Consider the following 10,699-nt stretch of genomic DNA (forward strand, 5'->3'; position numbering starts at 1 on the left):
CTACAACATTTTATGGAGAAAATACTTTTGATCATATTTTCATTGCCTCTAACATTATTTCTAATGTTGTAGATAATGGGGTTGAAAGAGGGTGTGAGGATAGTACAGAATACTGCCAGGAACTTATATTGCCCTAGAATGTGATACTTTTTAGGTATCATATATGTGAAAATAAATGGCCCATAGTACATGATGACCACAGTCGTGTGGAAGAACAGGTAGAAGATGACTTTTTCCTTATTTATGATGATTTCGTTTGGAAGACAGTAAGGAGAATTTGAACATGAGACGCAAAGATGAGGGACAAAGGGATGAGCAGGAAAATGATGCCACCTACGTAAACTCCTCATTCATAGTGTGTTGTGTCCACACAGGACAACCCAAAAATGGCTGGGACTTCGCCAAAAATTAGTCAATGGCTCTTGAGCCACAGAAAGGAAAATGCAGTGTGTAAGCTGTGTGAAGAATGGAGTTGACTGTCCCAATATGCCAGGACCTTCCAGCCATGAGGATGCTGACATAGTCATTCCTAAGAATAGGGTAGAGCAGTGGGTGACAGATGGCTACATAAAGATCATAGGACATTGCTGCCGGGCATTCACTACCCAAGAGGGTGAAGGACCAATATTTGGAAGCCACAATCTGCAAATGTAATAGTCCTGTTGCCTGAGAGAAAGTCAGTGATCACTTTGGGTACAGTGTTGGAGATATGCAAGATATACATGAAAGAGAGATGGCTGAGTAGAAAATACATTGGAGTGTGGAGTCGTGATTCCCTGTGGATAAGGAGAATCATGAATTAATTTTCTGTTGTAGTCATAATAAAAATGATGACCATAAATGAGAAGAAAATTAAACTTGTTTGGGAAGAGGAGAAGAGACCCAAAAGAATGAAGTCACTGCTGAAAGTGTGATTCGTAGGCCCCATTATGAATTCTTAGGTAAAACTAAAATAAATAAATAAGCAAATATATAAACAAATACGAAAATTGATAAAAGGTAAAGTGAAAATGAAGAAAAATTTACATAAACCTCAAATTACTTTATACTTAGCAATGTCATTAAATATGCATATTGCTATTTTGCAATATTTTGGAAATAAAGCCAAAGGATTCTCACCAACTTTTAAATTGAGAATGTTTTACAGTTGGACATTTTGTTGTTGTTGTTGAATCAACTAATTATTTTATTATAATGAAATAAACAATCCCCTTGGGAGTTCCCATCGTGGCTCAACAGAAATGAATTCAAGAACCACGAGGTTATGGGTTTGATCCCTAGCCTTGCTCAGTGGGTTAAGGATCCAACATTGTTGTGAGCTGTGGTGTAGGTCACAGACACAGCTTGGATCTAGCATTGCTGTGGCTCTGGTGTAGGCCGGTGGCTACATCTCTGATTAGACCCTTAGCCTGGGAACCTCCATATGCCACAAGTGTGACCCTAAAAGGACAAAAGACAAAAAAAGAGATAAAATGAAAGAAACCCTTAAGTCTTTATTTCCTTGAAATGTTAACACTATTTCATGGTAATTTTAAGCATTTTGAAAGATCAGCATATGAGTAATTTTTATAGATGTAAGCTTGTGTTAATTGTTCTGACTGTTTGACTAGTTTGACTTACAAGTCAGTAAAATTTTGTATAGACATAGGTTCAGATTGAAGGGATTGATGTCTCCCATGAACTGGTTAGTGGTAAATTGTCTCTAAAATCAATGAATATTACTCACAATTCAAATTAAATATATCTGTATCTAAAGTTGTTGACTTTTTCCCACCATCTAGAATTACATTGGTCTTCTGGTTTTGCTTTTTCCATAAATGATTTACCTTGCTATAGTCAAGCTAATTCAAAATTTAATACTTCATTGTTGTGTTAAGAAGAATAGACACTGAATTCCAGGTAGTTAGCAGAGTCCCTGGACCATTGTAAGCTCCTAAATGTTTATTTTTAAAAAAATTATTAGCTTAGGTTTTTATGACCTCTGATATTAAAGTTCCTCAATAAAGCATCAATTATATTTACGTTTTAGAGAGTTTGTTTTGTCTTCTCATGAATGCCTATTATTTGGTCTTAAGATCTTAGATGAACTCCACAATAAATTCCTTAACTCATTTATTATCTTATTTCTATCACCCCCACCTACCTGAGGCATCTAAAGTTTTCACAATCATTTGTTATACCTCCTTTCTTAACCAATCAGGCATATGAAATGCACTCCCATGATACTGGAAAAATGATTAAAATATATTTTGTGATATCCTCAAGCTTGAATGAAAATTGTTCTTGAATCCAAGAATTCTCTAGTAGTGAATTTCCTTACTCTAAATTGAAAAGTAGAAAAAGCATTTATCATGTATCACAAAGCTTCTTCCATTTATGTACAACTCTTACTCAAGGTAAAGTTTTTTCTTCCCTTATAGCATCAAATTTTCCTTGTTAAATAATGCTAAACATTAAAAGAAGGAGACAAGATGGTAGCATAGAAGGACTCAACCTCACTTCCTCTCATGAAAACACCAAAGTCATATCTAACTGTTAAATAACAATTCACAAAACAGACTGGAAACTATCAAAAAATATATCCTACAGCCAAATATAAAGAAGAAGCCACATAAGATGGTAGGAGGGGTGCTTTTGATATAATCAAATCCCATACCCATCAGGTGGGTGACCTACAAACTGGAAAATAGGTATATCATGGAAGCTCTCCCACAAGAGTGAGAGTTCTGAACCCCATGTCAGTTTCCTCATCCTAGGGGTCTGACATTGGGAGAAGGAGCCCTCAAAGTATTTGGCATCAAATGCCAGTGGGGCTTGGGTGCAGGAGCTCCACAGGACTGAGGGAAACAGAGGCTCCACAAATCCATCAATGTGATTACACCACATTAGAAAATTGAAGAATAACAACCATATGATTATCTCACACACAAAAATAACATTTGCAAATTGTTCAACAAAATACTAGCCAGCAAAATCAAGCAATTCAGAGTTCCCATGTGCAAATCACCATCTTCTACCTATTCTCTTTATGTAAATACTTCTTATGGATTATTCCTTATCATGGGCTGCATGACATATGTGGCCATGGTGGTTCTAAGGCATCCATTCAACTCCTTTTCTTTTAATCAAATAGACAAATCTGAGCTCTGCACCACCAGCATAATAGCACATGCCTCTCAACTCTCTATGAAGCTAGGGGAGTGTGGTCAATTAAGTAAATTTTGGACAACAGAAGTGTATTGCAACTGAAGGCACACACCCTCCTGTTTCTTCATTCTGCTAGTTAGAATATGCAGGTAATGATACTTGGTTCTGCATTCTTCCTGGAAGAGTTGTACAGGAAACAAAGCCCAGGGATTCAGGAGCAGAAATCTGTGAGCTATCATACAATTTAATATTGAGTATGACAATATTGGAGTAGTAGAATGAGATGTCACCAAATTAAAAAATAATGCTTTGGGAAGGGAAAAAGCCATAGGTTGCTCTGTGATGATTATTTGCCATCTTTAATATTCTTATAGGTTCACAAATTTTTGGAGGTAATGGATTTAGTATAATTCCAGGATGTTTTAATCAAAATGCTTAACCCTTGTTTTATGAGATAGAAACTGAAATCATAATACTGTAATAATAATTAAAATAATATCTATCTCTTAACTTTCCCCACATGTATTTTGCCCTAGGTCTTGTTATTTTTTTCTAGAGTACAGTTTTTAAAATGCTACTCGCTCATTTATATTCCACTTATATTCTATGAAAGAAGGAAAGCAAGCAAGCAAGAAAGAAAGGGAAACAAAAGATAATATCTTCCATTTTTAGTTCCCATTTCCAATAAAACTAAACTATTTGTAGTTATACAACATTGTCCTTCTTGCATCTGAGCCCACTTCCATTTTCTTTCTTCTACATAAACATTTTTCCTGACCATTTCTAAGGGGTTTGTGGTATCTTCTGTGAAGACTTATTTGCTCTCTTTTGATCTTCCTCCATTGTATTTCTTTCTTGCTCAGAATTACGCAGCTTTGTCTGGATATCACATTTGATCAACAGCTTCCCTTCTGTGTTTAGCTGTACTCTCTGAATGCTGAAAACAACCTCCACTACCAGTTTCACACTACCCAGGAAACAACATTCTTGCTGAATGAGTCTTTTTACATCTAACAGTCACCTCACCGGTGCCTCAGAGGCTACAAGCAACATTGTCCTGGATGGTACCTGGCCTTTGCTCACACCATTCAAGAGTCTGCTTCAATATCACTTCTTCCAAAGTGCCTGAGCGACATGGAGTGATACTTCAATCTAGGCATTTGCTCTAATGTAGCTGAGGGTTTCCAGGAAGATGGGAATACATGCTTTGGAAGGAGGGAGAATTAGTATGGACATGTACTATCTTGATGTCTTGTGGTGTGTGCCTTCTGGTAGGAAAAACAGCTGCACTTTGATAGGGCACCATGATAAACCATGTTTCCGTGGGACAGCCATAGAAGAAAGCAAAGGAAACATGATGAATTACTTCATGTGGAGAGAGGTGCAGTCACTAAGAAAGAACATGTTTTCCTCTGGGTGCAGCAAAAGAATCTTGGCATTGTAGGGGTGAGGATATAGGTTATATCAACATTGCCTGTACAAAGTGATATTAAACATTTGATGAAAGTGGAAAAAAAAAATCTATTGCTTTTCTGACCCATTGCTCATCATTCCCTCCTTTTTTGGAAGATGTTATTTTCACTCTTCAGAGCTTGAGAGTATACTGTCTGTTAAGGGATATGTGTATGGCCACCCTGTACACTAGATAGAAGCTCCAGAATAGGCCACTTGATGGATCTCACTCAATGTAGCATTTAGAGTCCTCTGAGTATTTGGACATAAATAAATGGATATGATTATTCCACAGACTGGCTATAACATGGAGGCAGATTGAAAAGATGGACTTACTTCATCTAAGTGTTTCTCCTATTTTCATTTTCAATAGATACATGAGTTAATTAAAGTATCACTAAATAAACCATGTAAATGAATAGAGCAAAAATCATTTAGTTAATGTACTTGCTTTATACATATTTATTTTGGCAGCTGAAACATCCTGAGATTTTAAAATGTCAGTTAAGATTTCAAGTGTCTCAGATTTATTAGTATGTTAGAATTATTATTTGATCATTACAAATTGATTGAGGCCTACAGATATTAAACAACATTTCCAAAGTTATCAAGATTAACCAAATCTTAAAATTCTGGTCTCACCCCATATTCTATTGTAGAGTTTCCCACAAACTTTATCTATTTTACAAGACGATGGGATTCCATTTGCCCATATCTAATTTTGAGGGTGAGGAATGTTATAAAACTATTTTTAAAATGTGCCCTTTCCTAAGAAGAAACTCTTTAAAATATTCAGATTTGTGTGTAGGTGGACAACAAATTTTGCACCATAAACATGTCTCCATTTTGTTCAAAAATTAGAATTTAAAATAAATAATGCTGCCTGTTCTCCCAGTACTTATTTTAATATTGATTTTTATTTTTTCCATTATAGCTGATTTGCAGTGTTCTGTCAATTTTCTACTGCACAGTGAGGTGACCCATACACACATACATGCATACATTCCTTTTTCTCACATTATTTTGCTCCATCACAAGTGTCCAGACATAGTTAGCAGGGCTGTACAACAGGATCCCATTGCTTATCCATTCCAAAGGTAATACTTTTGCATCTATTAACACCAAATTCCCAGTCCCTCTCACTCTCACCCACACTGCCTTGGCAACCACAAGTCTATTGTCCATGTCCGTGATTTTCTTTTCTGTGGAAAGATTCATTTGCACCATATAATATATTCCAAATATCAGTGCTATCATATGATATTTTCTTTCTCATTCTGACTTACTTCACTTAGTATGAGTCTCTAGTTCCATCCATGTTGCTGAAATGGCATTATTTTTTTCTTTTTTTGTGGCTGAGTAGTGTTCCAATGTGTATATATACCACATCCTCCTAAACAAACCATCTGTCAATGGAGATTTGTGTTGTTTCCATGTCTTGGCTTTTATGAATAATGCTGCAATGAACATGTGGGTGCATATGTCTTTTTCAAGAAAAGTTTTGTCTGGATATATGCCCAAGAGAGGGATTGCTTTGTCACATAGTAGTTCTATGTATAGTTTTTTAAGTTACCTCCATACTGTTTTCCACAGTGGTTGTACCAATTTAAATTCCCACCAACAGTGCAGAGGGTTCCCTGTTCTCCACATCCTCTGCAGCATTTGTTATTTGTGGACTTATTAATGATGGCCATCCTGACTGGTGCGAGGTGGTACCTCATGGTAGCTTTGATTTGCATTTATCTAATTATCAGGGATGTTGAGCATTTTTCATGTGCTTGTTGGCCATCTGTATATTTTCCTTGGAGAAATGTATATTCAGGTCTTTTGCCCATTTTTCCATGGGGTTGTTGGCTTTTTGGCTGTTGAGTTGTATAAGTTGCTTGTATATATTAGAGATTAAGCCTTTGTCAGTTGCATCCTTTGAAACTATTTTCTCCCATTCTTTAGCTGTCTTTATGTTTTCTTTTTGGTTTCCTTTGCTGTGCAAAATTTGTCAGTTTGATTAGGTCCCATTGGTTTATTTTGGCTTTTATTTCTGTTGCTTTGGGAGACTGACCTGAGAATACATGTGTAAGTTTGATGTTAGAGAATGTTTTGCCTATGTTCCTTCCCTTCCAGCATTTTGATGGTGTCTTGTCTTACATTTAAGTCTTTCAGCCATTTTGAGTTTATTTTTGTGCATGGTGTGAGGGTGTGTTCTAGTTTCATTGATTTACATGCAGCTGTCCAGTTTTTCTGGCACCACTTGCTGAAAAGACTGTCTCCCCCCATCCCCCATTTTATGTTCTTGCCTCTTTTGTTAAAGATTAATTGACCATAGGTGTTTGGGTTTATTTCTGTATACTCTATTCTGTTCCATTTGTCTGTATGTCTGTTTTGGTACCAGTGCCACACTGTCTTGATTACTGTCACTCTGTAATATTGCTTGAAGTCTGTGTCTCCCAGTTCTATAGGTATTAAATCATTAGTCATTGGAGTCACCTACCAACAGTGTTCAAAGTGGAATTCAGGATGGAAAAGCAGAAAGTATTCTGTGTTTTAGATATAATGATCCCAACCAGAATTGTTAAGATGCACAACTAAGAACAATTTCAAATGACACTAGATTCTTGCATCTTCTTATAGATAGAAAGTAACACAAACCAGTAAATTGAGATATTTATTTTGTGTGTGTGTGACTAGCAGTAATCTTTTTTTTTTTTTTGTCTCTTTTTTTTTTGCTATTTCTTGGGCCGCCCCTGCGGCATATGGAGGTTCCCAGGCTAGGGGTCCAATCGGAGCTGTAGCCACCGGCCTACACCAGAGCCACAGCAACATGGGATCCGAGCCGCGTCTGCAACCTACACCACAGCCCACGGCAACGCCGGATCGTTAACCCACTGAGCAAGGGCAGGGACCGAACCCGCAACCTCATGGTTCCTAGTCGGATTCGTTAACCACTGCACCACGACGGGAACTCCCTAGCAGTAATCTTTTAATGCTTCATTCTATGTAATCTGCAGGAAAAAAAATCATACATATCTGTACTTACCACTTTTTTGCAATATCTCAGAGCTATCTGAGAGGCTGTCTTCCAGTCTACAGTCCTTGGTTAGGTCCCTGAATATATCACAATTCATAATTTATATGATGTAAACTTTTATTTTAGTCAACAATAGATGTTGAATCTTCTTTGTAAGATTATGATAGTAATTAAAATAAGATGAATGTGAAATGTAAATAAAATTGCATTCCCAAACTAATTAATGAATAAAATATATACATATTTATTGTTATTGCTGTTATTATCATTATTTTATCATGTTTAACTCTTTTTAGTCCTTCAAAGTGGAGATTTATCTAGTCCATTTTGTGTATATTAAGGGAACAATTAAAATATTTACTAAAATTATTATATGATCAATGTATAACCAAATTTAGGGGAAAAAACAAGGTTTAAAATACAAGAAAATGGCTGAAATCATTACAGAATATGAAATATTCGGATTGAAGGCAAATTGAGCAACCTGTCTTTGTTCTAAATCCATAGTTGCCACTTACAAAACTGATTCTGTCCTAGCCTCCTACATATTGTCTTCTGTAGATTATTCTTCCCTTAAATCCATGTAAGATAAGGAAAATAATTCTAACCAAAACTCTATTCAAAAAAGGAAAAAGTTTTGAAAGTCTGGGCTGATAGCACAAAAATGGAAAAATTTTAAAAATAAAAAAACATAATTTTTAAATGTTATTTTAAATTCTTACATTATAGTTGTCTTCTGGAAAAAAAAAAGATGCACAACCTAAATGTTGAGTTATTTTTTATTGATCAGATAATAGTAAAGACTTAAGCCCAGAACATAGCATCTCAGATGGCTATAAAAGACAGTTCCTAAGAGGCAATGAGGGGGAGCTGTGATATATAGGAGTTTTTGCAACAAAGACCAAGTAGTCATAACACTAAAAAATAGGGTTAATTAAGGAAAAATCAGACATATCAAGTTAAGGATTTTGGCGATTTTCCATATATGGGAAGATGTTAGGGTCTGGGCTCACTGAAATTATTCCTGGGATATATATCTCTCAGCTATCTGGGGCCAGCATCTTCTTTCTCATCCTGAGTTTCCTCAAGGAGCACTGTTGGGAAGTGGCTGCAGTATATGATAGTTTGATGGTGGGGATCCTATTTCCATCATGAGTTCCCTCAGGGTTCACCATCACAGGCAGGTGAAGTGACTTGATGATTGCAACATATTTTGCTTCCTGATATGGCAGGTGGCATTCTTAGTTCACAGTGCCTCTTCATGGTCATACTTTTTGAAAGTTTGGGAGACATTTTGTGACTTTTTTTTTTTTTTTGTCTCATAGCACTAGGAATCTCATTCTTAGATCAGGAAAAAATTCTGTTGATATAGCCATTAAATGTGCTAATTTCTGAATTGGGCTCTATTGATAATTTAATATTCTCTCAATCCCCTGTCTCATTAGTCTATTATCATCCAAGAGATAATTTCCTTTGGTGCTTCTTCACACACCTAGAATTCACCAATTACCAGTATAGCAAACCATCAAGTCCATGGGAAATCTAGTTGGACAAGCCAAACTCTGGAAGAGTCAAGTAAAGAGAAAAAGATAAATGTTTCATCTTGTTTACAAAGTATTATCAACTTGTTGTCAGCTGTAGCATAAGTGGAATTTTTTTTTTTGGAAAACAAAGATTAAAAGTCTATATTTCCCAAAAAGGTCATAAAACTATAAATCATATTTATAAGGTTCATTCAGTCCCATGTAATTAATTAATTCTTGTTGACTTGGATGAAGTCATCAGGACTTCCATTTCAGCTTTGTCCTTTGTTACCCAATTCACTGATATTTTCTAAAGGCTATCAGAAACATATTTGTTAAGATGTCCTTTTTACAAATATTCTTGAAGATCTTCATTTTATGAAAGCATTGGTGTTAAATAATTGTCTACAAAGGGAAAAACTTAAAATGCTATGGTTAAAGATCTGATTACAATTCAATCCTCAAGAAACTTAGATATGTCTGTGATACACAATAAATAGAATCATGACTGATAGCATTATACCAGGATATTTCAGATTTTAGGAATTTCATATAAATTTTAGAATATATATAAATGAGATTTATCCATATATTATAACCTAGGGTTCATTTCCAACCACTTGACAATGCTTTCAAATAAACGTACTATTTAAGCCTAATTAGTTTGATATTCCCACTGAGATATTTCTGTGTTCCTTGGAAGCATTCCCGAGTTAGTTGGAGGTTAAAAGAACTTTAGTTAGAATTTGATAATTGGCAAGTTCATTAAAAATATCAAAATATTTTAAAATATAGAATCTGAGGGATTAAGATAGCATAGAAGGTGTTAAGTGCAAATTTTCTCATTGAAACACCAAAAGTACAACCAACTGCAGAACAACCATTAACAAAATAGAATGGAAACTACTCAAAAATATATCCTACTCCCAAAGAAAAGAAGAAGCTACAATGATATTGGGGTGTGTGGTTATGGGGGTACTTTCCAAGAAGCTACATTGATATTGTGGGTTACTTATCTGGTGGTATGAGGGCAATACCATACCACCAGATAGGCAACCCACAGACTGGAATACAACTCTATCATAGAGGCTCTCTCACAGGAGTAAGACTTCTGAGCTTCACATCAGGTTCCCATGCATGAGGATCTGGAATTAAGAGGAGAAACCCCTAGAACACTTGATGTTGAATGCCAGCAAGGCTTGTGCACAGGAACCTGACAGGACTGGGGGGAAAAATACTCTACACTTGGAGGGTGCACACAGGCTTTCATATGCACTGGTTCCCAGGGCAAATTCTTCTGATTCCATAAGGATCTGGGTCAGATCTTCCTGAGGGTCTTGGAGGATATCAAGGAAAACAAGGCAATCAACATATTCAATGTAATCCTGCACAAATTACCAATGACATTTTTCGGAGAACTTGAAGAAAAAATTTAAAAATTTTTATGGAAACATAAAAGACTCCAAATGTCCAAAGCTATCCTGAGAAAGAAAAATGGACCTGTGGGAATCATACTCACTGATTTCAGACTATATTACAAAGATATAGTCAA

The 10,699-nt window shown here is 35.8% G+C and overlaps 1 pseudogene; it reads right to left on the bottom strand.

Moving 5' to 3' along the window:
* On the bottom strand, positions 1 to 928 carry LOC146405415 (olfactory receptor 2AJ1-like; annotated as a pseudogene).
* Between the last annotated feature and the right edge of the window lie 9,771 nt (positions 929 to 10,699).

Source organism: Sus scrofa, chromosome 2, assembly GCF_054392235.1.
Source record: "Sus scrofa isolate SSC_HxYL_T2T_F1_AM1 chromosome 2, Sscrofa_HxYL_maternal_Yorkshire_Landrace_v2.0, whole genome shotgun sequence".
Lineage (NCBI taxonomy): Eukaryota > Metazoa > Chordata > Mammalia > Artiodactyla > Suidae > Sus > Sus scrofa.